The sequence below is a fragment of the Globicephala melas genome, chromosome X, assembly GCF_963455315.2.
Source record: "Globicephala melas chromosome X, mGloMel1.2, whole genome shotgun sequence".
Taxonomy (NCBI): domain Eukaryota; kingdom Metazoa; phylum Chordata; class Mammalia; order Artiodactyla; family Delphinidae; genus Globicephala; species Globicephala melas.
In genome coordinates, this window is record NC_083335.1 from 19,869,214 (window position 1) to 19,897,140 (window position 27,927).

Below are 27,927 nucleotides of genomic sequence, written 5' to 3' on the forward strand. Positions count from 1 at the left end.
TGGTTGAGAGTCCCCCTGCCGATGCAGGGGACACGGGTTCGTGCCCCGGTTCGGGAAGATCCCACATGCCGCGGAGCGGCTGGGCCCGTGAGCCATGGCCGCTGAGCCTGCGCGTCCGGAGCCTGTGCTCCGCAGCGGGAGAGGCCACGACAGTGAGAGGCCCGCGTACCACACACACAAAAAATACAGATTTTTAGGTGTCAACCCCCGAGAGCTACTAATTCTGTATTAGGGAGGTACTGCATATCTGCATTTAAAAATATTTTTCCTGGTGATTTTGATGCATAGGCAGTTAACGAAACTGTTGACATGGTCTGGCCCCCTTGTGTGACTGATGAGGAAATTCTTACAACGATCTTTCAGCTGATCTCTACAGCTTATCCATTCTGTCTTTCAAAGTGCTTCTTTTATTTCTCAGAAAGTGTTCCCTTTAGGGTGGATTCTCTTTCATAACTTTACGCATGTTCCTTTCCGTTACACTTTTCAATTGGGCCACAACCTCCCACAAACAGGCTTAGCCTCACTCCAGAATCTAGTCCTCCTCCTATCTCTCCATCACTTACCTGGCACCACCGTCCATCCACCCAGTTACTTATTTCAACAACTAACAGTCATACAAATTACGTTTTCCCCTTACCTGGATTTTATTCTTCTTTTATAGCAGCAATAATATCCTGTTGACTCTACTTCCAAAATTTGTCCTGAATCTTAAACCTTTCTACCATCTACTCTGCTTTCATCTGAATTGAGCCATCGACATCTTTTGCCTGGACTTCTACAAGATACTTTTCACAAACCTCCCCGCTTTCAAAACTTGCCAAAATACAGTCTGTTCTCAACACAGTAGCCAAAATTAAAATTTAAAAGGATAAATCATATCATGTCATTTCCCTGCTTAAGTCCCTGCAAAAGCTTTCCATTGCAATTAGCTATCACATATTACCATTTCCAATAGGTCCCTGTGTAATCTGACCCTTGTCAACCTTTTTGGCCTCACCTCCTACCCTTTTCCATCTCTTTGTCTCTGGGCATGTCAGGCTCATTCAGTCTTGGGACATTTATATTAGTTGATCTGTCAGCCCAGGAAGCACTTCTGCCTATAGTTTCTTGGTTTACTCCTCATCAGTCAGACCTTACGTCAAATGTCACTGTCTCCCAGTGGCCTTTCCTCACTACCCAAGATGCTCTAGCATATAACTCTGTTTTAATTTCTTTGTAGCACTCATTTTCTTACATTCTTATTATTTGTTTGATCCCTTATATTGATTTGTTTTCCCTCTTAAACTTGTAATATTTTTTAAGGCGTGGGCCATGTCTGTCTTATTTGCTGTTGTACCAAAGCACCTAGGACAATGCTTGGCTTTCTCCCCTTCCCCCCTGCTTGGCTATATAGAGTCCACAAGTACTTTTGATCAGCAAAAGTCACAGCACTAGGGACTTCCCTGGTGGTCCAGTGGTAAAGAATCCGCCTTACAATGCAGGGGACACGGGTTTGATCCCTGGTCAGGGAACTAAGCTCCCACATGCCGTGGGGCAAATAAGCCCACGCGCCACAACTACTGAGCTCAGGGGCCTCAACTAGAGAGCTTGCATGCTGCAAACTACAGAGCCCACGCACTCTGGAGCCCGTGTGCCGCAACTAGAGAGAGAAAACCCGCACGTCACAACTAGAGAGAAGCCCGCACGCCACAATGAAAGATCCCACGTGCCTCAACGAAGATCCTGTGTGCCACAACTAAGACCCGATGCAGCCAAGAATAAAATAAATTAATTAATTAATTAAAAAAAAGAAGTAACAACACTAGTTTTCTCTGTGTTCTTCAGCTAAAATCTGGACTATTTTAATGAGTTTGTAGCACTACTCAATGAAAGACACGCTAGAGAGTCTCCAGAGGAGGGTAGTCAGAATGGTGAAAAGTTTTGAGATTTCAATTGTATGAGGAGCAGGTCATGAGACTTCCATGTTTAATCTGGAGCAGGGCAGACTAAAGAGAGCCATCTCATGTTCATCACCGGTGCTAATCCTCCTTTGCTCATTTGTGCTCTCTAGCTTTCTCCCTAGTTTTGAGTCATTAATGCTTCTTGTTGTGTTAAAGATCAGCTCAAATTCTGGGCCTTTTTTCTCATTATAACAAAAGCTTTTGAATTCAGATGGAAATTGCACTTTCGTTCACGTTCTCAGCAGAAAAGTCAAGCTTCTTAGGTGAACTTCTGTGGTTTTATTTATGCTGAACTGACCCTGGTACAGTCCCTGCTAGCGGCTGTGTTCTGATAGATGCAAAAGGCTGGAAAATTCTATTGACTTTCTTTTTATGCAAGTAAAAGTAGTTAAATGCATTATATTCTCAGATTTTTGGGGCATTAGGTTGCAAACACCATCATTTTCTCTTTTATCTCCTGATTTAAAAGAAATTAGTTCTTTTTCATAGCAGTATCAGGCATGGAAACATCAGCAGCTCAGGATACAGTCTTAGTGTAGTGTGATTCCAATTCTGCCAGTCCTTCTGCCAGAGACTGTTTCTTCTTCTCCCACTGAGATAGGTCCTGGGTATCTCACCTTGCTGTTCGAGTGGTGAGCGTGGCTCTGTTGTTGCATCTAAAATTAAAAAAAAAAAAAAGAAGTAACAACACTAGTTTTCTCTGTGTTCTTCAGCTAAAATCTGGACTATTTTAATGAGTTTGTAGCACTACTCTCTGAAAGACACGCTAGAGAATCTCCAGAGGATAGCCAGAATGGTGAAAAGTTTTGAGATTTCGGTTGTATGAGGAGCAGGTCAGGTGTAATGCCTGCTGTGGCTCGGCAGTGCTGTTCTCCTTTTCCCAGATGGGGACCCAGGGTCTCATGCAAACAGTACTGTTGATGACCTGCCTTAAGAATCCAGAGTCCTACCTACTGTAGAGCACAGGGGACTCTACTCGATACTCTGTAATGACCTATATGGGAAAAGAGTCTGAAAAAGAGTGGATGTATGTATGTGTATAACTGATTCACTGTGCTGTATAGCAGAAAGTAATACAACATTGTAAATCAACTATACTCCAATAACAAAAAAAGAATCCAGAGTCTTAGATTAGTATCTTCGAGGACTCTTCCTAAACAGTTTATTTCATTTCCAATATTTTATGTAAATCGGGTTGCATTTTAATCAGGGAATAATTTAGGTCAGGCCTAAAATAGAGTCTGTCCTTTGGTATAAATATTCTTCCCCGAACTATCCAATGAAAATATTTATATATTATCTGGAAGTGGTAACACTCACTCTAGAACATAAAATGGTAATTTTCACTTCTCCTGCTATCCTTTACCAGAGTTGATATCACAAATTGTACTAGCATTATAAAAGATATTGGGGAAGCTGGGCCTGGGAAGTTATTTTTGTTGTTTAAAAAGAAATTCCTCATCAATCATCCACTGAGTGGTTTGTGCAGCCATTGAAGATTGTTGCCTAGATGCACTGTTTCGTTGAGGATTGCAAAATGGTGATGTTTTTCGAATTCTCTCATTTCTTCTGCATGTATCAGCTCGAAACTTTTTCTAAAAAAGTGCTTTCACTCATTAGCTACTTGCTTATGCTGAAATACAGCCTGTGCAGGAGAGTTAAGGTAAATGCATAGTTTCCTTTACTTATCAATTTTCAGAATGTGGTGTTGTTACCCTAGTGACTACCAAAGGTGACCAATACTTTGGTGGGGGAGTTAATTCTGATTTTTATGTATTTAATGCATTGCAGTAATTGCAGGTGCTTTTTGATGCTCCTTAGGAATCCCTTTATGTTGGCTCCTGAGTGGGACTGGAAGTTTCCATTAGGTGACCAAGCAGGCAGGTCAGATCAGGAGCCACTGCACTGGGATGCCTGGGAGAGAAGAGGGGGTGGCCGCTCAGGAGCACCTCTACTTACTTGGCCTGAAGCAATGTTGGATTCACAGTGAAGGCATATAGTTTTCTCTCCGTGACTCGTTATTCTTTTATTTATGACTAAGTGATTACTTGGGTGCCTATGTTAATCTTTTCATAACTACTCTTCATTCCTTTTACCTCTTTGTGTAATTTTACTACACTGGGACCCACCCTCCACCCCATCCCTGCCCCGGCTGAGCTTTGAATATAAGTTGTGAAAGCAGATATCACTCATCTTGTTTCCAGTTTCAAAAACAAAGCTTCCAGTGTTTCACAGAATGTATGAAGTATGTGCACACACACACACACACACACGTTTGTAGATACATTTTTCCGAGCATTGAGGTAGTCTCTAAGTCACAAGAGCTGCTAAGTTTGGCTTGCTAGTCTGCCGTATATTCACTAGGTAAGAAGTCAATGAGCCAAATGGATGCACGCAGTTTATTACATACAAGGACAGCCAAAGCGAGATCAGATCAGCATGGTGTCAGCTACCCATATCCCTAGTCCCACAAGAAGATGATGAACCAGAGGGACAAGGTGACAGATGACATGAGCAGTGAGTCACTCCATCATGGAGGAGCTGTTTCCATATTACATCTAGTTTGTTTTATAGCCTGAAGTTGTACCCTACGGGAGGAAGCAAGACGGAAAGCCCCACGCCTCACTAGAATGAGGGAGGTGGATGAGAAACTGCCTCCTGGCAGGAGGGAGGAGTGAGAAGCAGTCCTCACAAGGCTGCTTGCCTTGCCACGTTCCGGGGGGATCACAGGGCATTCACCCAGTTAGGTCAGCTCGCAGTTGATTGAGTCTTGCCTGTGGGACCTGTGTGGAGAGGTGCCAGGTTGTTAGGACACCTGAGCAGAGGTGTTCCCCTATAACCAAGAACAAATTCTGAAAATTAATGGAGACTTTTAACTATATTGATACACAGTAATAAAAATACTTTTACTTATTTATTACAATAAAATTGTAGTAATATTTAATGGGTCAATTTTCAAATTGTGTTCTTTAGAACAGGGGTCCCCAACCCCCGGGCCACGGACCAGTACCAGTCTGTGGCCTGTTAGGAACCGGGCCACACAGCAGGAGGTGAGCAGCGAGGGAGCGAAGCTCCATCTGTATTTACAGCCGCTCCCCATTGCTTGCGTTACCACCTGAGCTCCACCTCCTGTCAGATCATTGGCGGCGTTAGATTCTCATAGGAGCGCGAACCCTACTGTGAACTGCGCATGCGAGGGATCTAGGGTGCGTGCTCCTAATGAGAATCTAATGCCTGATGATCTGAGGTGGAGCTCAGGCAGTGTTGCTAGTGCTGGGGCGCGGCTGCAAATACAGATTATCATTAGCAGAGAGGTGTGACTGCGCAGAGACCATAATAAATCCATCGCTTGCAGACTCATATCAAAACCCTATCAGTGAGTGGCGAGTGAAAACAAGCTCAGGGCTCCCACTGATTCTGCATTATGGTGAGTTGTATTAATTATTTCATTATATATTACAATGTAATAATAATAGAAATAAAGTGCACAATAAATGTAATGCGCTTGAATCATCCGGAAACCATTCCCCCCCCCGCCCCTCCCCGGTCCGTGGAAAAATTGTCTTCCACGAAACTGGTTCCTGGTGCCAAAAAAGGTTGGGGACCGCTGCTTTAGAAATCCTTCAGTCTTGGTAAATCAGGATCTTACCACTAGATGGCGTGTGACAAGTATTCATCATTCAATTGGTCGGCATGGAGGGACTACAAACTTAATTCTCATTAATTCTAAAATGTATGTACATTTTAACTTTAAATATAATTATCGTGCAATAATTATTTTTGTTAAAGTATTTTATTCTTTATTTTCTGGATTTTAGAGCAAAAAACAACAAACACCCGCATGTACTTAACCTAGATTTACCAATTATTAACATATTGCTACATTTGCTTTATATATCCTCTCTACGATTTTTTGCTAAAGCATTTCAGAGTAATTTTAGACATTATGGAACTTCACCTCTCAATACTTCAACACGTGTCTCATGAGAGCAAGTCCATCATACCACATTATCATACCAAACTACTATATTGATCTAATATTATCTAATATCTAACCTATATTCAAATGTCCCAGGTGTTCCCAAAATGTCTCTGATAGCTATTTTATTTTCTATCCAGGATCCAATCAAAGATCACACATTGCATTTGGTTGTCATATTTCTCTTTTTGGGTCATATTTCTTTAATCTTCTTTAATCTAGAACAGTTTCCCTACCCCTCCTTTAAAAAATATTAATATAATAATTCTATAACTATGTAAATGCACATATATATTTATATTTTTAAATATTTAATGTATATTTATTTACTTCTTCCACTCACTGGGTGTCCTAATATTTTTAGGCAGACAGTGTAACATCCCTAATTATAAATGTTACCCAAAATAGATGAAATTTTTAAAAAGATAAACAAAGTGTTTCTATTTCTAAATGCAGCAATTCTACATGTCATGTATAATAAAAACCCATATAAAAGTTTTGGGGGTAGTTGTTTGTTAGATTATGAGCTTTTAGAAGGGGAATGGACTGTGTTTGTTCATTTTTATAATCGCTACCCCCAGCCCAGGATTTTGAAAGTGGTGAGACTCAATACATGTTTGAGGGGTGAATGAATGGTTCTCTCTCTCTTTTTTATTGTAGTAAAATATACATGACATAACATGCATCATTTTAACTATCCTAAGTGTACAGTTCAGTGGCATTAAGTACGTTCACATTGTTGTGCATGGCTTTCTTTTAATAACCCAACAACTACAATGTTAATTGTAGAAAAGTTATTAAATAGGTAATCAAAAAGAAAAATGACCTAAACACCCCTCAAATTCTACCATCCATAGAAATCCAGACGTAATTACTCAACATTTTGGTATATATCCTTTCAGATTTCTTTATGTATATTTATTCCTATCTACATAAGACAACAAAGTGATCATATTATATATACTGTATAGTAACCTGCTCTCATTTTCTCAACATGTAGTTAATATTTTCCTTGTTAATAATAATAAGTAAATGGGTTGTTTTTGATCTGGTTATATTTCATCCACTATTTTTATGACATGTACCTCCAGTAAGCACGCTGATTGATGGGTGGGGATCATGATGACAGGGCTAAAGATACAAATGAATTCTGTGTATTAATTTTTGTCTCTGAGCACAGTGGAGAACAATACTGGTTTAGGGCAATTGCAGAAGGGGTTAGGCATCTTCTGCTGAGGCCCATCTTTAGGTCAGGGGTCTAGTGACAGCGTTGCACCAAGGAAAGGACAAGAACAATCTCTGTCATGTGAATGAAATGTCCTTTGAATCTGAAATCTTCCCTGGGAGAACCTGTTACTGAATGCCTGACTCGCCTTTGTTACTTAACTGGGGAAAACGCATCTTGAACAACAAAATGGTAATGCTCCCTACCAGAGACTAGACCTTGTGAATGTTCTCTGATGCCTAGTAGGACCACTGCAGAGAAAAATATTAATGAGACTGTTGCTAGGAGACGGGAGAGCCAAAAGCCCATGGCTTTGTAGGGGTTCCACTGGAAATCAAGGCATTTTAAGTGTGTTTTAGATCAGAGGTTTTGCTGTTAAATTCTGTCCTTTGTTGAGCATGTACTTTTTAGCATGTAATGTTTAATATGATTTTATATTTTGGGAGGAATTTTGAGCATAATCCCAAAGCATTTTTTCTTTCCCTAAAGCTAATCCCTTCTTCAGAGCACAGCTCATTTTCAAGTGGCTGCTGCGGCTCTGGCCCCCACCCCTTCAGTGCGACAGCCTCAGAGCTGGTGGAGAGGCAGAGCGCCGGCAGCGGGTAAGTAGCTGAGAAATCTTTTGTAACATAGATATCCGAAATACGCTTCTTAAAGCAAGCGACGTGTTTTGATGGAACACAATAATGCAGAACTGTGTAGGAATTTGTGATTGTAATCAGCGGCATTGAGAAAATGGCTTAATTCAATTCTAAATCTTCCACGGTCACTTTTCTAGTTTAAAGCTCATTTCTTAAACGGTGAATGAGTTCCTAGAAGGAAATATAGAAACTTCCCTCTTGTGATTCTGGTTAAGATAATTCCCCAAAGGGGACCTGATGAAGATATTACTGAAATGAGAAATGGTGTTCGGAATGGTATCTCAGCTTTACGATGTTTGCATTAGATGTGATGAAATGGTGACAATTCATGATGTTCTCAGACCTGATTTCCTTTCACAGTATGGAGAGAGCATGAGAAAAATGTTGTTTTGCAATGGGGAAAAGAATACCATGCCTCATTTTTTTCTTAATTAAGAAAATCATGTGACTGGATGTCTGTACAGGAGAGAAAATGAGGAGGGCAGCTGTAATGTTCAGATTAATTGCTTCACGTGAGAGCAATTAATGGGAAAGATTTAAATTTGGTTTTAGGATGAAAATCATGAAAGAGAAATATAACTATGTGACTGTGCCTTTATTTTGAAAATAATTCATTTGTATTTGTGGACATCAATTTTTACAGTAAAGACAGAATATTATCAGTGCTGCCTTCCTTGGAAAGGGATGTGGAAAAGATAGCAGATTCCTATCAACAAAGCTTTTATATTTGTTTCTGAATTGTGCCTGAAAATGTTTAAGCTTTTGTGTGTCCTTTTACCTGGAAATTGCTTTTGTAGATAAGTTTCTGCAAGAAAAAAGAAAAAAAAGCTGAAGTGCGTTTTTTTTAAAAATTTCTTTGAAATTCAGATTGCTTTGACTTCAACAGGAAGAAAAGGAGAAAAAAGATAGATAAGTAGATTTTTTGAGTTAGGTGCCAAAATAGCAATCAGGGAGGAAAAATAAGAATGAAATAGCTTTAAAGAAAGTTGACAAAATGGGCCATTTTTTCAAGCTGAAAATGTCTGCTGGTGGCATGTTTTGCAGGAGGAAAAGGGGGGAGCATGATGCAGGCATAGGAGGGAGGGGGGCGTTGAACAGAGCACTGCGGCAAAGAGAATGACTGACGCATCCAGGGACATGTGACCATCTTCTGGTGTAGTGAAGAAAATTTTCCAGGAGTCCATCTTGTATAAGAAATTCTGTACCTATTAACATACAAATAATACTGTAATCTTTACGTAGTACATACTGAGTTTGTTTGGTTTGATCCTCCGTTGATATACATTGGCACATGTACTCTTTTTTATTGTCTCTTTTCCTAGACTTTCTTTTCTGTACTCTCACCACTTTTATAGCACTTATTAAAATATCTTGTTAAAATGCCATCTTTCCCCTTTATTATAAAAATTCACACATTTATTGTAGTAAATTGGGGAAAATCTAAAGATGACTATAAAAATTACCCATAATCCTATAACCCAGAGATAATTACTATTAATATAATTAGTCCCCCTTCTCTGAATACATGCAAACTATGCATAAAAATATATATTTATATACAAAATGAAGATCATATGTACATATCGTTTTCAACCTGCTTTAATCACTAAACAAAATATTGGTAGCAATTCCCCATATTTTAAAATAGTCCACAAGAATATGATGTTTTATAGATGCTTAGTTTTCAATCATATAGGTGCCCCGCTAAATGTCCAATTATTGAATGCTTCTATGTGTAATTTTTGCTGTTATAATTTAAGGAATATCTTTCCATGTAAATCTCTGTGTGCTTTTCTGGTTTTTTTCTCCTAGGGTAAATTCGTAGACGTGGAATTCCTGGATCAAATGGTATGAACCAGTTTAAGGTTTCTCCCCATCACCCCATACATATCGCCTAATTTATCATATGTGGTAAAGCGTTATTTTTGAGTTGTTTTTTTTTGCCTATTCATTTTTTTATCATTTATGGTGGGTTTTCTTAAACAAATTGCAGCTTTACATTTTTAGATATCCACAACTATAAATTTTTGATTTTGTGATTTCTTTCTTTCTTTTGAGGAGTATGTTCACATGCATTTTCTTCCTAGTCATTTCATTGCTTCGTTTTTTACAATTAACTCAAATTCATCTAAAATTCATTTTGGCATATGGTATGAAGTAGGATCTAATTTTGTGTTTTTTCCAAATAGGTCACCAATTGTTTCAGCATCATTTATTGAATAATCCAACCTCCTTCCACTGATTTGAAATGGCAAGAACTGTCCTCCCACTAGATAGGGTGTAGCTTTCCACAGGTCAGCCATTTTCCTCTTTACCCGAGGAGGTTACATCCCACAGTAGTGCTCCTACCTTCTTGCAGCTTCTGGCGGCATTCTATAGCATCATGTTCTTGCTGATGCCTTTCACGACTTCTAGACACAACCAGTTTAGGGCAGTGGTTTTCAAACAGGATTTTAAAATTTTAAACATTTAAAAATTTAATTTTATCAGATGCTTTTTACAAATGAAAATTGAGGAATCCTGATGTATAAAACCACTGTTCCAGATGTACTATTCCACTTGCACACAGCTGACAGCCTAAGTGTGTGTTCAAATAATACTCCCGGGGTTCGTGTTATTCCTAACACTATTGAAAGTTCCTCCTTCAACCTCTTTTTCTACTCCCTAGGTACTCGGAGAATTAAAGCTGTCTGGACTCAGTTCCTGGAATTTTCTAGAATGGTATAAGAGTAAAATGTAAGAAATGCATAAGGAGCAAAAATAATGTTTGCCAGCCTGTTGCTGGCCGTAGTCTGATCTAGGGGTTTAAAGGAGGTGTGATGAGTCCCCCAATCCATGCCACCACTGCTACCATCCACCATCTCTTCTAGATAGGGACATACCCCAGGGATTCACCTCTTTTCACTGCAGGTGGAAGGCTCAAGAATAAACCACGAAGTCTTTTAGTGGGAGATGGGTTAAATGTTGCTCACAGAAATATTTGACTGTTAAAATCACCTGCTAACCCCTGTTGACCCTCCCCACCCCCACTCCCAACACAGCCTTCTTTTTCTATTGACTTCTGGCTCTGGCCTCTAGCCTTTACTGATTCTGGAAGAAAAAAAAGGGGCGTGGGTGGGAGGATGCGTTGCCTGCCCTTACAGCGAGGGGCTCCTTTGGCTCACAGCCACAGCCCCAGTCATTTCTTGACTTGCCGCATTAGGCTGTGATTTGTTTGTGACTGGAGGTTGGTTTCCATGGCAACGGTAGCTCTCCCGGGCATGCGCATTCGCTCCTCCGCAGTGGTAGAATGCGGCTGCAGAGGCAAGGGAGGGGTCTTGCGGGCCCCAGTCGCTGAAGGAGTTATTCTGCAGTCATGATGTCAGTTTTTCTGGGCTAAAATGCAACCATTCTTGTCTGTAGAGCATTGCATTTTTTTTTAATCCTTGGAAGGCTTTGAGCCACTCCCGTTTTCTTCCTCCCAAATTACCTGCTCTCAATATGTCCACCTGTGATCACGACGTCTTCCCAATCTTTGAGGCCACTTAGGGCCCCAAGGGGATCCCTAACTGTGGGCACAGGTAACAGGCTGCCTGGTTTCAAAGCTCCACCACTTGCTTGCTGCATGCGCACAGTACAGTTACTTAATCTCTGTGCCTCAGTTTCCTCAGATGTAAAATGGGGATATTAATAGCACCTTTAGAACAGTGTCTGGTAATGATAACCACTGTATAAATGTTGGCTATTATTATTTGTAGATATTAAATTAAAGGAGACTTGCCCTGAAACAGGCTTGTGCTGCAATGTACAAACTCACCCTCTAATGTCCCATGGCCAAATAACACAAACACACAAACTCTTCCCATTGCAAATGGATAAGTACCACGGCCAAAAACTTGCCCCATAGCACACAGAAATTCCCTATATCACCCAGACTCATCCACAGACACACATATCCTCCCTAAGGCAAAAAGTCTCACCTAAGGGATTCAGACCTGCCCCACGTGATGCAGACTGGCCCTACCATAAAGACTCTACCCATGACACACAGACAATCATCTCCCTGTCACACAGAGCCTTTCTCGGGTACATAATCTCTCTAGAGCACACAGCCTCCCCCCCACAGAACACAGATGCTTCCAAAAGCACGCGTATTTTCAAGGCGCGAAGACTCACTCCACAGGCCACAGACACGCTCTACCACCCACCAATACTCCCCAAACACACAGACTCTCACCAAAGAACAGGGACTCTGCCCATGGCACAGAGACGCCCCAAAGAACAAAGATTGTCCCCACAGCTCACAGATTTCCCCCGCGCCCCGCCAACTAAACCCATAGCTGAGATTCTCCCCAGGGCGCACACTCCTCACATCACACTGACCTTCACCGGAGCACACAGACGCATTTCACAGCACACAGACTCCCGCCAAGGGAGAGGACTTATACCGTGGCGCAAAGACACTCCCTAGAGCACGCAGACCCTCCTCAGGGCACACGACATCGCCCCCCATGACACAGCCTCCCTCCTGCCCCAGAACACAGTTCACGACATAGCTTGACAACCCACACAGAGAGAGACACGGGCTGTACTCCGACAGACAGACTTGCTCCACGACACGCAGACAAGCAGCACAGGACACAGACCAGCCCCAAAGGACACACACTTGGCCTACAGTACCCAGTCACGACCCAGATCACACAGACACCCCGCGAAACACAGGCTAAACCCCCCATAGCACAGAGATTCTCCCCATGGCCGAAAGGTGCTCCCCACAGAACACAGCCTGTCCCCCAAACCAAGATGCGCCACAGCACACAGACTCTCTGCCCAGCACATAGACTCACCCCACAAACACAACTCTCTCCCCCAGGACACAGGCCTTCTCCATGGGGCACACCCCAAATTCCTCAGACACACTCTGCAATAGATAGACGCACCTCGCAATGCACAGCAGATTGCCCCTACAGCGGGCAGGCTTGTTCCACAACAGACACACTCATGCCAAAGCAGCACCTAGTCTTTCTCCAAAGTGTTCAGATTCACCCCTCAGGGCACAGTCATCTCACAACCTAGACGCAACCCACAACATGCAAACACATTCCACAGCGCAATGCTGCGCTCAGCGATGCACAGAATTATGTCACAAGACACACTTGCCATACAGATTCACTTCACGAAACCACACTCCTTAGGGTGATTACACAGTGCACACAGACACACATGCCCCCAAACGCGCACACCATTTGCTCTACAGCTCCCGGATTCACCCCATCACATGCAGACTGCTTTCACACCAAGGTCTGCCCAAGCATGCACAGAACTCCACCCAAATGCACAGATTCTCCCATCAATACGCACACTTGCTCCATGACACACACAAACGCCACTGAACCCTGAGACTCACCCCAAATACACAGTCAAGCCCTTCAGGGCATAGATTTGCCCCAGCACATAATCACACCCACAAAACTTAGAATTCACAGGAATGCCCGTGAACACATAGATTTCTTCCACAATGCACAGAATTGCATCACAACACAGACTTACTCTAAGATGGAAAACCTATAAAGCACACGAGCATTCCCTGATGTGTAGACACACAGCACACACAATTACCCGTGCAATGCCGAGATTTCCATCATAGTTTACAGACGTGCTTTACCATCCTATTGAGCTACAACCCTGGCCTACAACAGACACAGCTTGTGTAATGGTTAAGAGCAAGGCCTCTGGACCCAGGCTACCTGGGTTCGAATCCAAGCTCCACCCCTTTCTAATTGTGTCACCTTGGGTAAGTATATTTCTCTGTTCTTTAGTTTGCTCATCCGTAAAACAAAGGTAACAGTAGTACCTACTGAAAAGGGTTGTTGTGAGTATTCAGTGAATTAGGATAGGCTAAGCGCTTAGTACAGTGCCTGGCACACAGGAACTATTGCAGTTGTGAATTTAATTTGTGGTACTATCACCCCCACCATTGTTGCTAGTGTGAAAAGGGCTGACCCCAAATACTTAGAATCATCTGAAAACACACAGATTCACCACATGATACCTAGACTAGCCCCAGAACATCTAGAACACTCTACAGCACACAGACACCCCACCACAGTAGCCACACACCCTACAAAGCACAGACAGGACCCTAAGCCAGATGCCACTCACCGCTCCCAGAGCTGCATCACAGTTCAGAAGCGTGCTCTAATGCACGGGCTCACTGCGTAACACAGACTCACCCCACAGTATCCACACACACACACACACACACACCCTCCAACTCAGCAGTGTGCCCTGCATCACACAAACACACCTACTGCACGCAGATTTTTGTCCCATGATGTGTGGCTGTATCTCACAAACACGCTCCTAAATTCATGCTCCGCAATGTCCAAGCCTTGTACCACGATCATCACTCATCCTGCAACACACGCACTCACGTAGCTTGCCTTACAAACACAGAGAACACGCCATAATCCATACCACATCTCCCAAGACGCCTTAAGTGCGTACTACGGAAGTGCTCAGCATTGTGTAACACACACCCTCACTCTGTAATGCACAGCGTCCTGCCCCAAATGCCCTACAACACGAAGACACTTCCCATGAGCTGAGCACAGCCGGGCCCCCAAATGTGCAGAGATATTGCATACCAACACGCACACAGCCTACACAGGGGCCTCCTAAAATGCACAGACCCTCCCCCTCAACGCAGCAATCAGTCTCAGAATACCCGGAGACCCCTGCAACATAAACATATTTCCCACAGCACACGTGGTTCCCTCACCATTCACAGAACTGCATCACCATTTACAGACTTCCCTTACACAGCACAGTCTTGGCAACAATATGCAGACTCACTCCACAAGGCGTAGGGACACGCCATCGTCCAGAGACTAGACTCACAACAAGTAAACACACCTTTCCAAATCGATGCTCCCTCAAACACACACAATTTTCCGACAGCTCACAAAGTTACATCACCACATATCTTTCCTTTAAAGCGGGGGCTCAGCACACAGCACACACAGTTGGCCCACAGTGCAAGCATTGGCACCTCTGCTTCCAAACCGTATATAAAACGCCCTCTCCACAAGGCCCATCCCACAGTTTAGGGATAAGCCTCACAATACTTGGATACGTTTTACTATCTGTAGGTGCTCTGCAAGATACCAAGATCCCAAGATATACCACAACACCTAGACACACTGCACGAGGCCCGGAGACATGCACACCCCCAAACAAAGGGGCAGTGTAGATTGTGGTTAAAAGCTGACACTGAGGATTCAGACTGCCGGGCTTCCAAGCCCACATGGATCATTCACTAACTGTGTGACCTTGGAAAGTTTTCTTAACCTCTCTGTGCCTTATTTTTCTCAGGTGTAAATTGGGAATAATAGTGGTTCCTACTTAGGAGGGCTGTCAAGAGGAACAAATGAGTGGATGCTTATAACGTGTTTAGAAGAGCGCCTGGCAGAGAATTAGTGTTGTCAGTGTTAGCTGATCTTGTCGTTGTTGTTATCGTTGCTGTTTCTACACATGGAACTAGATCGTGATGGTACACCTCAATCTCAAATAATTCAAACAACCCACAACACGTAAAGTACACCTGCAGCACAGAATCACGTCACAGCTCACTCCCATCACCCTTTCCTTACAGTTCCCGGATTGATTGCACTTAGCCCACAACACTCAGATGTGGAAGCATCTACCACACAGTCTCGGCATAACATCTAGACACATCACACAACACACGTTGCAATACACAAACACACCCATGATACACAAACTCATCCGTGCAAACACTCATCCCATTCAGCTAAATGCACCTATCGTATATATATATATATATATATACATGCTCTACAATACACACACTCACCACAGAGCACATTGGCCTCACCACACAAAGAACTCACTTTAAAATCCCTAGAAACGATCCACAACACATAGCCTTCTCTGACACACAGACCTGATACATACTACCTCGGCGTGCCTTACAGTGTGCAGACTCAATGTCACAGTGCATACTCCTCCCACAAAGTAGAGAGTGGCATCGCGACACACCATCTTGCCCCACTGCACACAGTCTAGCCTCGCAGTACCTGGGTGTACTCCACAATGCACGGCATCCTCACAACCCCAGCCCCCCAAGGAAACAGAATTACATCACAATGCAAGGGCCCCAAACACCTTCAGTTGTGTCCACAGAGTCCCCGGATAGATACACAGGACCCGGAGCACTCAAACACAACCTGTAACCACAGACTCATCCCACAATCTGCAGACACGGCTCATAATGCAAATGTCTGCCTGCGTTGCCCGCACTCACATCAGAACATCTGGAGGCAACTCACTGCTCACAGGCCGCCCCACAGCCCACAGCCATGCCTCCCAACATGCCTCTCAAAGTACGGACACAGCCGGCAGCCCACAGGCTCGCCCCATAATGCGCAGAGTGATGACGCAATGCCAAGATATGCTCCACACGGCCCTGTCTACCGCGCCGCGCACACACTCATCACACAGCACGGTCCTGCCTCAACGCCAAGTGCTAACCCCAACAGAGCCCAGGTAACCCCCTCAATGCCTGGACCTGCCTCATAACACGGGGTGTGCCAGGCAACCCGCAGACCCTCCTACCGTTCACGGGTTGGAATCACGATGCCCGCACTCACGGTACAGAGCTGATTTGCTCCACGGTAGATGCAATCACTCCACAGTGAAAACACTAGATCCACAACACCAGGCTCATCACAAAGCATTTCCCCAGCACAGAAGAGGCCCTATAATGTGCAGATGCGCCTCCACCTCACAGGCTTGCCCGAGCACACTGTGCAATGCATAGACCCGCGCCACAATCCAGACAGGTGGCAGAACACCTTGTATGCAACCCAAACGTGCCCCATAATGTACTTAATCCCCTGCAATGCACAGACTTATCCCACGAAGCACACGCTCACCCCCTCCGTCTGATCTAATACCACAATCCCTAGACTTGTCCCCAAACACAAAGGCGTATCCTAGAGTGCACAGGCATGTGCCACAACATCCAGAATCACCCCATGATGCCCAGATTCGCTCCGCAATACTCCGAAACCCCATATCACTAATGCACAGAAATACACAGCACACAGACCTGCCTTAGAAGCACATAGCTGCACAATAGCGCACACACGTGCCCTACAACAGACGTGCCTCCCAGCACCCTGTCACCTTGCTGGGCAAACACCTGGCTTACAGGGAAAACAGGAGCAATGAAGTACCTAGACCCATCCTGCAGCACAAAGACATACCCTGCAATGCCCGTCCACAACCCATTACACAGGCTCACCCCACAACTGCAAGCTCAGCGCACAGCGTACAGAATTGCAGAAACCCGACGTGCAGACACAAATGCAAAATTTGGACTCTTCTCAGAAAGCACAGAATCATAACAGAAAGCACTGAGATGCCCCACAATGCAGTGTGAAGTCACAATGCAGAGGCACATCTCATGCCACAAGACTCTTCCTACAATGTAGAAACATGCCCCGGCATGCGTCTCTCCCCCTCGCCACACAGTCATCCAGACGTTCTGTAAAGACAACGCGAAGACTCGGCCCACGACTCATAGACCTGCACCGAAGAACACAAAACCACCCCAGGCATTCTATAAGGTCAGCTCAAGACACACAGACGTGTCACACAGTTGATACAAAGCATACACATTTTTACACACACATGGCCCTCAGCACAATGATGGATCCCCAACACTTGTGGTCAATGACAACATTCAACCTCCTCTCCCAGCAAGGCGTGGAATAGCATGACAAGACACCATCCATCCTACAATCTGTAGAACCATCCCACAATTAACACGCTCTACCCATGGTGCAAAGATTTGCCCAAGCAGTGTACACACATGCATTACAACACGTAGAAACACTCTACAGTGTGGATGTAGAGACACATCCCAGATACAGATTCCTCCCACAGCACACAGAATTACATCCCAGCACATCAGCTCGCTGTTCAAGGTACAGATGAGCTCAGCACACACTTTTGCCCCACACCACACTAACTCCACAAATGCCAGACTTACACCAAAACACAGATTTGACCCATGGAGTCTCAGACTCAGAGTGCAATACACAGACTCTGAAAATAGCTGCTAAATGACATTGAAATATAGAAACATGCCCCCTAGAAACACCCTCACCAAGCCCACAGTCTATCGATGGATGCAAAGCAATGACAGCACTCAAATTCAGCTCACAATTGTTTGAGTCACCCCACAGTGTACAGAATTGCATCCTAAGGCACAACCACAACCAACGACTCACAGATCTATCCCAGAGAACAGATTCATCCCACCACACACTTACCACACAATTCCCAAACTTGCACCAAACACTCACACTCGGCCCCAAATATACAAACCCACCCTGCATCAGACACAGCATGACACATAGATTTACTCTCACTTAGAATCAATTCACGACTCACATCTGTCCCACAGTGCCCAGACACACGGTAGAGTATAAAGACAACAGGCACAACTTAGGCACTCCGAAAACAGTGCGCAGAACCCAATCACACAATGGAGCTCTCCCTCCAATGTCCAGACTCATCTCACAGCACCTCAAATTGCACAAAATACACACTCATTCCAAAGTGGGCAGCAAAGATATAGACTCCCCAGAAACACACAGTATTGCAGAACAGCTTACGAACATTTCTCAGAACACACACTTAGTAACGACTGGACTCCTTCATGACATCCGGTCACGTCCGGAGGCATAGACTCGCCTCCTCCTGCGTCAGCATACTCTTGTCCAGGAGCTCTAAAGCATGTGACAGAACACTGACTTGCCTGACAATACATACACAATTTTACACAAATTCAAAATTCATCCTATGATGCGCGGACTTTCCTCCCTACACACGGTGTCAGCCCACAATGCAGACACTCATCTACAAAGCAAATAACTAACCCATCATGCACCACAACTGCCAGATATGCCCCCAAACACACGGAACGTGTACCACAACACCAAGAAACACTCATCCATCATTTACCTAGACCAACTTATGATGTCACACCTGCGCCATGACGTAAGACTCCCATCATAGCCCATAGAATAGTGTCACAATACACAGGTTTCTCTCACAATGCAAAAATTCTCCAGGAAAGCCAAGTTTTGCTCCATGAGGCATCCAACATCACTATAACGCTTAGATTTGCCTCAAAATGTCTTGCACCACAATACTCCCCAAATGCCTCACAATACCTACAATGAACTTATAGCGGACAGACTTGCCCCACAATGTCCAGACTTACCCCCTCCCACCAAGACGTGCCCTATAACCCACAGGTAAGTTTCACAAAGCCAGACTCTCCCTATATTGCACAGCCTCGCTCTACATCATAAACTCACCCCACTATGGTAAGAATAGACTTCAAATATTCAACCACAAATTCCCAGTCTTGCCACACAACACTCAGACGTCTTCCAACGCACAACCTAGCTCCACAGTCCCTAGATACAGCTAACTTACTATGGACAGGTGCACCCTGTGACACAAACGTTTCTCCTGCAAACATAAAACTGCATTCTGAGGCACAGCTTCACCCTAACACACACACAATCACTCCGCAAGGCAAATACCCCACAAAGAAAACATGTGTTTCCAACCCCTAAAATTGCCCTAGGACACACAGACTCGCCCCACAGGATGAAGACATGCTCCACATTGCACAGTTACTCTCCTTGACAGACATGCTTTACAACCCAGCCCTGCCTCACAAGGCACCCTTGACCCACGACCTAGACACAATCTATAGTGCCCTTACTCGCCCCTGCAACACCTTGGCAAAGCCTCCAGTGAAAAGAAGCCTACAATGTACAAACATCTTGAAAATGCACAGACACTTCCCACAGCCCCAGAATGGCCACAGCAGGCTCAGACTTTCTCCACAAAGCAAATTCACCGGGAAGCACCTAGAACAAAATCACAACTTTACAAAGTCACTCCGTGTCAGGTTCTCCCCACAGTTCACTGACATGCTCCACAACACTCAGACTCACCTACACACACAAAATCTCATCACAACCTCACATCATCCCACAAATCAACACATGACCAACAATACTACAGACAAGCCTTATAATACAGAGACTTGCCCCACACCACTGAGAGACGCCCTGTGATGCATAAACGTGTGCTACCACACAAACTCACCCCGCAAAACAAATCCTCACCCAGCGGAAAGATCCCGAACTCAAGACGTGTTCAGTCATGCACTGGCATACCCCACCATGCAAGATCACATCATAAAGCAGACACGCCTACGGCACACAGGGTAATCCCACAGCACAAGCATAAGCTCCCTACACCCAGACTCACCCCAATAGTACACATTCTCTTTAAAACAGCAGAATATACCCAGCACCCCAGCCAGAATCAGCCTATATCATACAGTGCGTAGCATGGACCACAACTTCCAGAAATGCCATACTATGTAAAGACACAACCCCACCTGAGGGGACACCCTGCCTTTAAAAAACCCACATAGATTCCCCGTGAAGCACAGACATACCCTACAATGCAAAGACTGGCCCTGTGACACAACACCTTACTAAGAATCTCCAGAATCAGCCCATGACACGTAGTCTCACCCTATGACTCCAAGATATATCCCACGATGTACAGACTGCAACGTATACACCACAACACCTAGACATGCCCTACAACGAGGACATGTTCCCTCAGTCCATAGATTTACCTGATGGAACATCCAAAAACTCACAGTCATAAAAGTCACAACACTGCAGATCACTCCCACAGAGCACAGTCACTCCAAACCAGATGCGCGGGCCTCACAGGGCCCGTGATTCACAGAGATAACCCACCATCCACTGCTTTGCCTCACACCCCGTAGCTATGACTCCTTTAATGGAGAGAACAACCTCACGGTGCACACACGAATCACACCCATCACAGAGTGACACCACGGGGAACTTGCTCACAGGACAAAGGGATTTGAGAGTGATGAACTGACTAACGCTTCACACTTCACATGTACTTGAGCCCTAGCACCTAGGCCCACCTTCCTTCGGACAGACTCACCCCACGACATCTAGCCTCGCACCCACTACACAGAGGCATGCCACCTAACCCAGAAACTAGCCCTGGGGCGCTCAAACTAGTTTCTCATGTAAGAGCCATACACAGAGAGACACAGTCCACAACACACATATTCATCCCACAACACCCAGCCTGGCCCCAGACTTCACAGACACCCCTAATAATAGCCACACCTGCTACACAATGCTCAGAAGGCCTCACAACATCAAGAAAAGCAGGACGATATGTACGCTTCCTCTAGAACATTCAGATTCCCTTCGTGAGGCGGACACTCTATCACATTTAAGCCTCAACGACAAGTTGTTGCTCACAGGACACAGAGGACCTATATGCTCACATGGAACTTTGGCAAGTGACTTCACTTCTTTGAGTCTGTATACCCATTTGTAAGCATGGATGAAATACTTCCTTTTCAGCCGCTCCAAGGATTAAAGGAGATAATTTCAGGAAAGAATCAAGGCTCAGGACACAGTCTTTGGAGCAGGACCAGTGCCAGGGGTGGAGTAGAAGGAAGAAAGATTTGGTGTCAGTCAGGCCTGGTTTTGAATTCTGCCTCTGACACTTATTGGCCATATGATACTCACGATTCGCTTTGATTCTCTGACCCTCAGTCTTCATTTGTCAACTGTGGATGACACTGGTTCCTGTCTCTGAGGCTCTTGTAGGGGTTAAACAGCACCAGGTATCTTAATCTGAATTTCTAGCCAAAGAAAAGAAGTAGAATGGGGAAGAAGGTAGGAGTACCTTTGAGCCCTTTGTACTATGCAGGCCTGGGGAAGCAGAAGGTGGAATGAGGGCTGTGTGTGCCTGGGGCCAGAGGGGAGAAAGAAGATAGGTGCACACCAGGGTCTCCAACAGAAATGCCCCTGATGGCAGCGGGATTGGAAGATCTGAGCAGCCACCAATTTTGGCCTTCAGATGATAGAAGCCTGTGTTATTGGACCATAGTTGCCATCTTCAATAATCGACATTTTTCAAGGGAGGCCATCTTTTAATGCTTATTTTCTTGGCTACTTCAAGAGGAGGAAGAAAATCTTAAGCCCCTTCTGCTGGCTGAACTGTAGAAAAGCAGGTGTAGAAATGAGCAGAGAAGTCTTTCTGGAAGAAAGTGGCCAATCTACACACACACATTCATCATAGATATGTACACACACACCAGAGCGCACACACACACACACACACACACAGTGCCACAGGTGTTCACACTGACACAGACCTTCAGGTGTGTCATAATCCCACATAGCATACATTCTTTCAGCCACAGCCAAAGACATATGTTTGCACAAATATGAACATATAACACAGAGTCCCAACAGGGATCATCTCATGCATACACAGGTACACATATGCATACACACAGATACACACAAATGCCCACAGTTCTGTATGTAGGCACAGAGCAATGTATAGTCATAAATACACACTCCATACTCACACAGGCCCAGAGAAGCACACAGAGACATATGTATGCTGACCTAGGCATCCAGAGGACGTGCTTACTGATTCATAACCTCGAAGATGCAGAAACACAGATGCACACACATACACACGGACAAAAACACATAGATGTTTCTAGAGGCTCATGAGGTGCACACCCATTCTCAGACACCCCCAGACGTTTATGCAGAAATGTAGACAAACCCACATGAACCCACACCGACACATAGGTGCATGGAGTCATCCTTATGAAGACACAGGTGTATGCGTTTTTATTGATAGAGACACGGAGACATTTACACAAACACTGAAATATGGGGATTTATTCATAGGTAGATACATGGGTTTTAAACATGTACTTACTAGCATTTTCATGCTCACGGAGTCACATGAATCTACACACAGAGGCATAGTTGTTATTAAAACACACCTGCATACACATGTTTCTGCCTGTACATGCAATCTAAGTGCTCGTGATCACCATGAAAACGTATAAACGTGCACACATGTGCATGTATAGAAATGCACATGGAGATGCACATGGGAGTATTCACATGTGTTGGTGTGTATATGGAAACACACAAGCATGCAGGTGTGGGCACATAAATGCACTTGTACATGGAGACATATACGTGCACACACGGACACAACAGAGATGATCCATAAAGAAATCTCTATGTGCATATATGCACACAGATGATGCTATATACATTTAGAGAGATATGCTTCTATATATAGAGAGATATGTATTACATATAGATACAGGGGGAGAGAAAAGCAGGGGGAGAGAGAGGGAGATTGATTTATACGCAGAAGCGTATACCTACACATATAGACACACAGGCCTAGAGAGCCACACGAAGTACACACAGGCAAACACATCTGCACTCACACACAGGCCTACTCAGATGCACAAGAGGAGCATGCAGAGTCACACGCATGTGCAGAATCTCAGGTGTATTCACAGGGACAGAGATGCACAGGGACTCACACCCATATAGGCTCACAAAGATACAGACACAGAAGCTTGTGCAGATGTGTGCAGATACATATATACAGATTTATACATATGCACACATTCCACACGACTGTACGAATAGACACAGAGACCCACAAACACACCTGAAGAAACCCAGAGACACACAGGTACACAAGTATGCGTGTCTACTGGCCTGTGCACACAGACATAGAAAGGCAGAGAGCAGCACACCTTCACAGACACACGCTCGCGCAGACACTTGTGTGTATAGTCACGTATGCATGCAAACATAAATGAGCATATGTACCACAGAGACATGCACAAACAAACAGGGACAGAGACATGTGAGTACCCATAGGCAGGCAAAATTCCCGTGCAGAGAGTCCTCAAATACACACAGCAACATAAATACCTGCACATGAACACACGGATGCATTCACCCGGAGAGTCATCCAAAGAAATTCATTCTCATGCAGACAGATTTATGCAGACCCTCACACACACACACCCATAGACATGAAGATGGTCACACAGACGTACACATGCAGCCAGAGGTGGATGAACAGATGCATGAACACCAAGATGTGCATGGGTGAATATAGAAATAGACACAGATAAAGAGCCTTACAGGCAAGAATGTACAGGTGCAGACACATAGACTCGCACTCACACACACATAGATACATAGACATGCAGAGGCTCATACAGATGAATTTGCAAACAGTAAACATGAGAACTAAACATGTCCACACAGGCATAGATGCTGTCTATACACATGGCCTCAGGCAGAGATATATACACAGAAGACAAGATTTCACCCACTCAGATGCTGACACACTCCAAAACCCCCTTACAGGCACATGCACACAGAGCTCTGTAAATGCCCTTGCGTATACAGACACATAAATTCACTTGCAAATGTACACTCAGATGCCAGGCACACCCAGCCAGAAATACACAAGCACACAACATCTTCAGCCCATAAAAGCGAGAGATATACACATATATCTATAGACAACGCAGACCCAAACACACTAAAAAAATACAAACATATCCACAGGCACACAGATGCACAGACATGCGCCCTCACATGTCAACATACACACACATTGGCGTGTGCGCTCACTAGAACACACACACGCACACATGATGATCTACAAATGCACTTTTTTACCCACGCAGCATTCCAGTCTAAATGTACATTAAATATATGAATGCACAGACACATATATATCTGCCAACATAAGCATATAGATGCGTACATGGACTTAATCATGCTACAAACAGAAACTCAGACGTACACATGCACAGACATAGAGACACATGCAGATTTATACATATGAAAACAGAGACTCAACCACATGTAAAAGGACACACAAACACTTTTTCAAAGGAGGCGGTGACTTTTAATGTATCTTTTTCTTAGTCTCTTCAAGAGAAAATGAAAATTCTTGAGCTCCCTCTGTTGACTATACTATGTAAAGCAGATGTGGAAATTACCAGAAAGATCTCTAAAATAATCTAAAGATCTCTAAAAAAAAATATGTTTTTGTGTGCACACACAGATGCATCCACACACTTCTACATGCACAGAATCACAGACACAGAATCACAAAGAAGCACAGAAATATAAACATGCATAGGCAAATATAGAAAGATTCATAGATGGCTATACACACACACCACCAAAGCATCACAGAGTGTGGCATTTAAGGGCGTGGCTATTGAACTTGGAAACGAACAAATGCAAACGTGCGTTTGCATCCCAGATCCAGCACTTACTGGCTCAATGATTTGGGGCTGTTTTCCTGCTTTCTCACCTATATCATGGGGCTGATATTAACACCTAGCTCTTAGAGGTGTTTGCGGATTCAGTGAAATGAAGGGCTCAGCCTGGTGCTTGGAATGTCACAGATGCTGCTGCTGCTGCACTTTGGTTTTGCTAGAGCTGAAGTTCTTAGCTGGACAGGGTTTGAGTTATGTGGTTAAAGTGAATGGTTATATTAGAGAGGTGAATTAGTTAACATTATTTGGAAATGATATTAATGAAAAATAGATTACCTTCCCAGACAAGGCTATTTCTGAAATTTTCAGAGATGAGAAGGGCTTATTACTGTCCTTGGCAAATGGAAAGACCTAAAACAAATATTTCCTGCTATTGTTGTTTGTTGTGGTTGTCACTATTATACGTTATTCGTATCCTTTTCCTTTTTGCAGGAGATAGAAGATTGAGAGGGCCAGCGGAAGCGCGGAAGAGGGCTTCTTGTCCACTGCACGGTTGCCACCTAGTGACCATTTTGAGTAAGTACAGTATTTGTGGATTGCTGAGAAGCATCCCTAAATTTTCACCCGTTGCAAGGCTGTGTAACTGTCCTGGCGAATAAGCTGGTATACATCAAGTTATAGTGGTTTCTGCTATTCAGTAGTCCCTACCTTTATCCACCGTTTCGATTTCCGTGGTTTCAGTTACCCGCATTCAACCGTGGTCCGAAAATACTAAATGGCAATTCCCAGAAATAAACAATTCATAAGTTTTAAATTGCACGCCATTCTGAGTAGCATGATGAAATCTTGCGCCGTCCTGCTCCGTCCCATCCAGGACGCGAATCATCTCTTTAGTCCTGCATATCCCACCCGTTAGTCACTTGGTTATCAGATAGACCGTCAAGGTATCACAGTGCTTGTGTCCAAGTAACCCTTATTTTACTTAATAATGGCCCTAAAGCGCAGAAGTAGTGATGCTGGCAATTCGGATATATGCGAAAGAGAAGCCCACAGTGCTTCCTGTAAGTGAAAAGATGAAAGTTCTTGACTCTATAGGGAAAGAACAACGTCGTATGCTGAGGTTGCTAAGATCTACAGTAAGAACGAATCTTCTATCCATGAAATTGTGAAGAAGGAAACGGAAATTTGTGCCAGATTTGCTATCACATCTCAAAATGTAAAAATTACAGCCCTAGTGAGTGATAGATGCTTAGTTAAGATGGAAAAGACATTAAATTTGTACAATAAGATATTTTGAGAGAGACCACATTCACATAACTTTTATTACAGTATACTGTAGTAATTGTTCTATTTTACTTTTATTAGTTATTGTCATTAATCTCTTGTTGTGCCTACTTTATAAATTAAACTTTGCCATAGGTATGTATGTATAGGAAAAACCATAGTCTGTATAGGGTTTGGTACTATCCACGGTTTCAGGCATCCACTGGGGGTCATGGGACACACTCCTGGGAATAAGGGGGGGGGGACTGCTGTATTCAGAAATTAAAAACTAATAAAATAAAAAGAAGTCATTCTTTCTAAAGTTCTTTCCCCCACTCAGTTTTCCTCTGGGCTTCATCGAGACTATGTTCTATAGCAGTGGTCTTCAGCCTTTCTAATTATAGGCTACCTAAAAGAATTTTGAAAAACTACCCTGTCAAACATCTTGAAGTTAGCTTCTGAAATTTCTTATCATAAGTTTAAGTATTTGTACAGTTATCATTTGCAGCATATTATAAATATTTATACTTTTAAATAAATGATTTAACCACATTTTTACATCCATCCAATGAGCTAAAAATACCATGGAAACTTGACACTCATCATTGTTAATTAAGGGCAAACAAATAAAAAAAACCATGAACAGTCAGAAATTTTACATGATTTTTAATCTCCTTGAAAGCACCATTCCATGCAATGTCCCTCACATAATTAATCCTAATGTAATGTATTTTTATGTTTAAAGGCTTTTTATTGGTCACCCTACCATACATCTCTGCAAAAAAGTATATATGGGTTGGAATACATTTTCCTGTAACTCTAAGCCTCTAAGTATTAAATGTTTTATCATTAAATTATTAGTAGTACACAGTTTATCAGAACAGTATAAAATTTTACACATTTTGATAAGTGATTATTAAAAATGAAAACTAGAATTTGGTTGGAAATGCTTTCATTAAGTGAGTTCGATTGTTTATTTTCCCCCAAATTAGTTCATGACTCAGAGGATGACTATTACTTCTAATGAGACAGAGCGCAGTATATATAAATTATATTCCTATTTGTCACCTTTTTTTAAACATCTTTATTGGAGTATAATTGCTTTACAATGGTGTGTTAGTTTATGCTGTATAACAAAGTGAATCAACTATACATATACATATATCCCCATATCCCCTCCCTCTTGCGTCTACCTCCCACCCTCCCTATCCCATCCCTCTAGGTGGTCACAAAGCACCGAGCTGATCTCCCTGTGCTATGCGGCTGCTTCCCACTAGCTATCTATTTGACATTCGGTAGTGTATATATATCCATGCCACTCTCTCACTTCGTCCCAGCTTACCCATCCCCCTCCCTGTGTCCTCAAGTCCATTCTCTACGTCTGGGTCTTTATTTCTGTCCTGCCCCTAGGTTCTTCAGAACCTTTTTTTTTTTTTTTTAGATTCCATGTATACGTGTTAGCATATGGTATTTGTTTTTCTCTTTCTGACTTACTTCACTCTGTATGACAGACTCTAGGTCCATCCACGTCACTACAAATAAATTTCGTTCCTTTTTATGGCTGAGTAATATTCCACTGTATATATGTGCCACCTCTTCTTTATCCACTCATCTGTCGATGGGCACTTGGGTTG

The 27,927-nt window shown here is 43.6% G+C and overlaps 1 long non-coding RNA gene across 1 annotated transcript; it reads left to right on the top strand.

The window, feature by feature from the left end:
* Positions 1-7,723: 7,723 nt before the first annotated feature.
* On the top strand, positions 7,724-11,500 carry LOC132594434 (uncharacterized). Its single transcript, XR_009560609.2, has 4 exons — positions 7,724-7,746; positions 9,598-9,633; positions 9,975-10,079; positions 10,454-11,500. It is a non-coding gene; the product is annotated as an uncharacterized lncRNA (long non-coding RNA).
* The last annotated feature ends 16,427 nt before the right edge of the window (positions 11,501-27,927 follow it).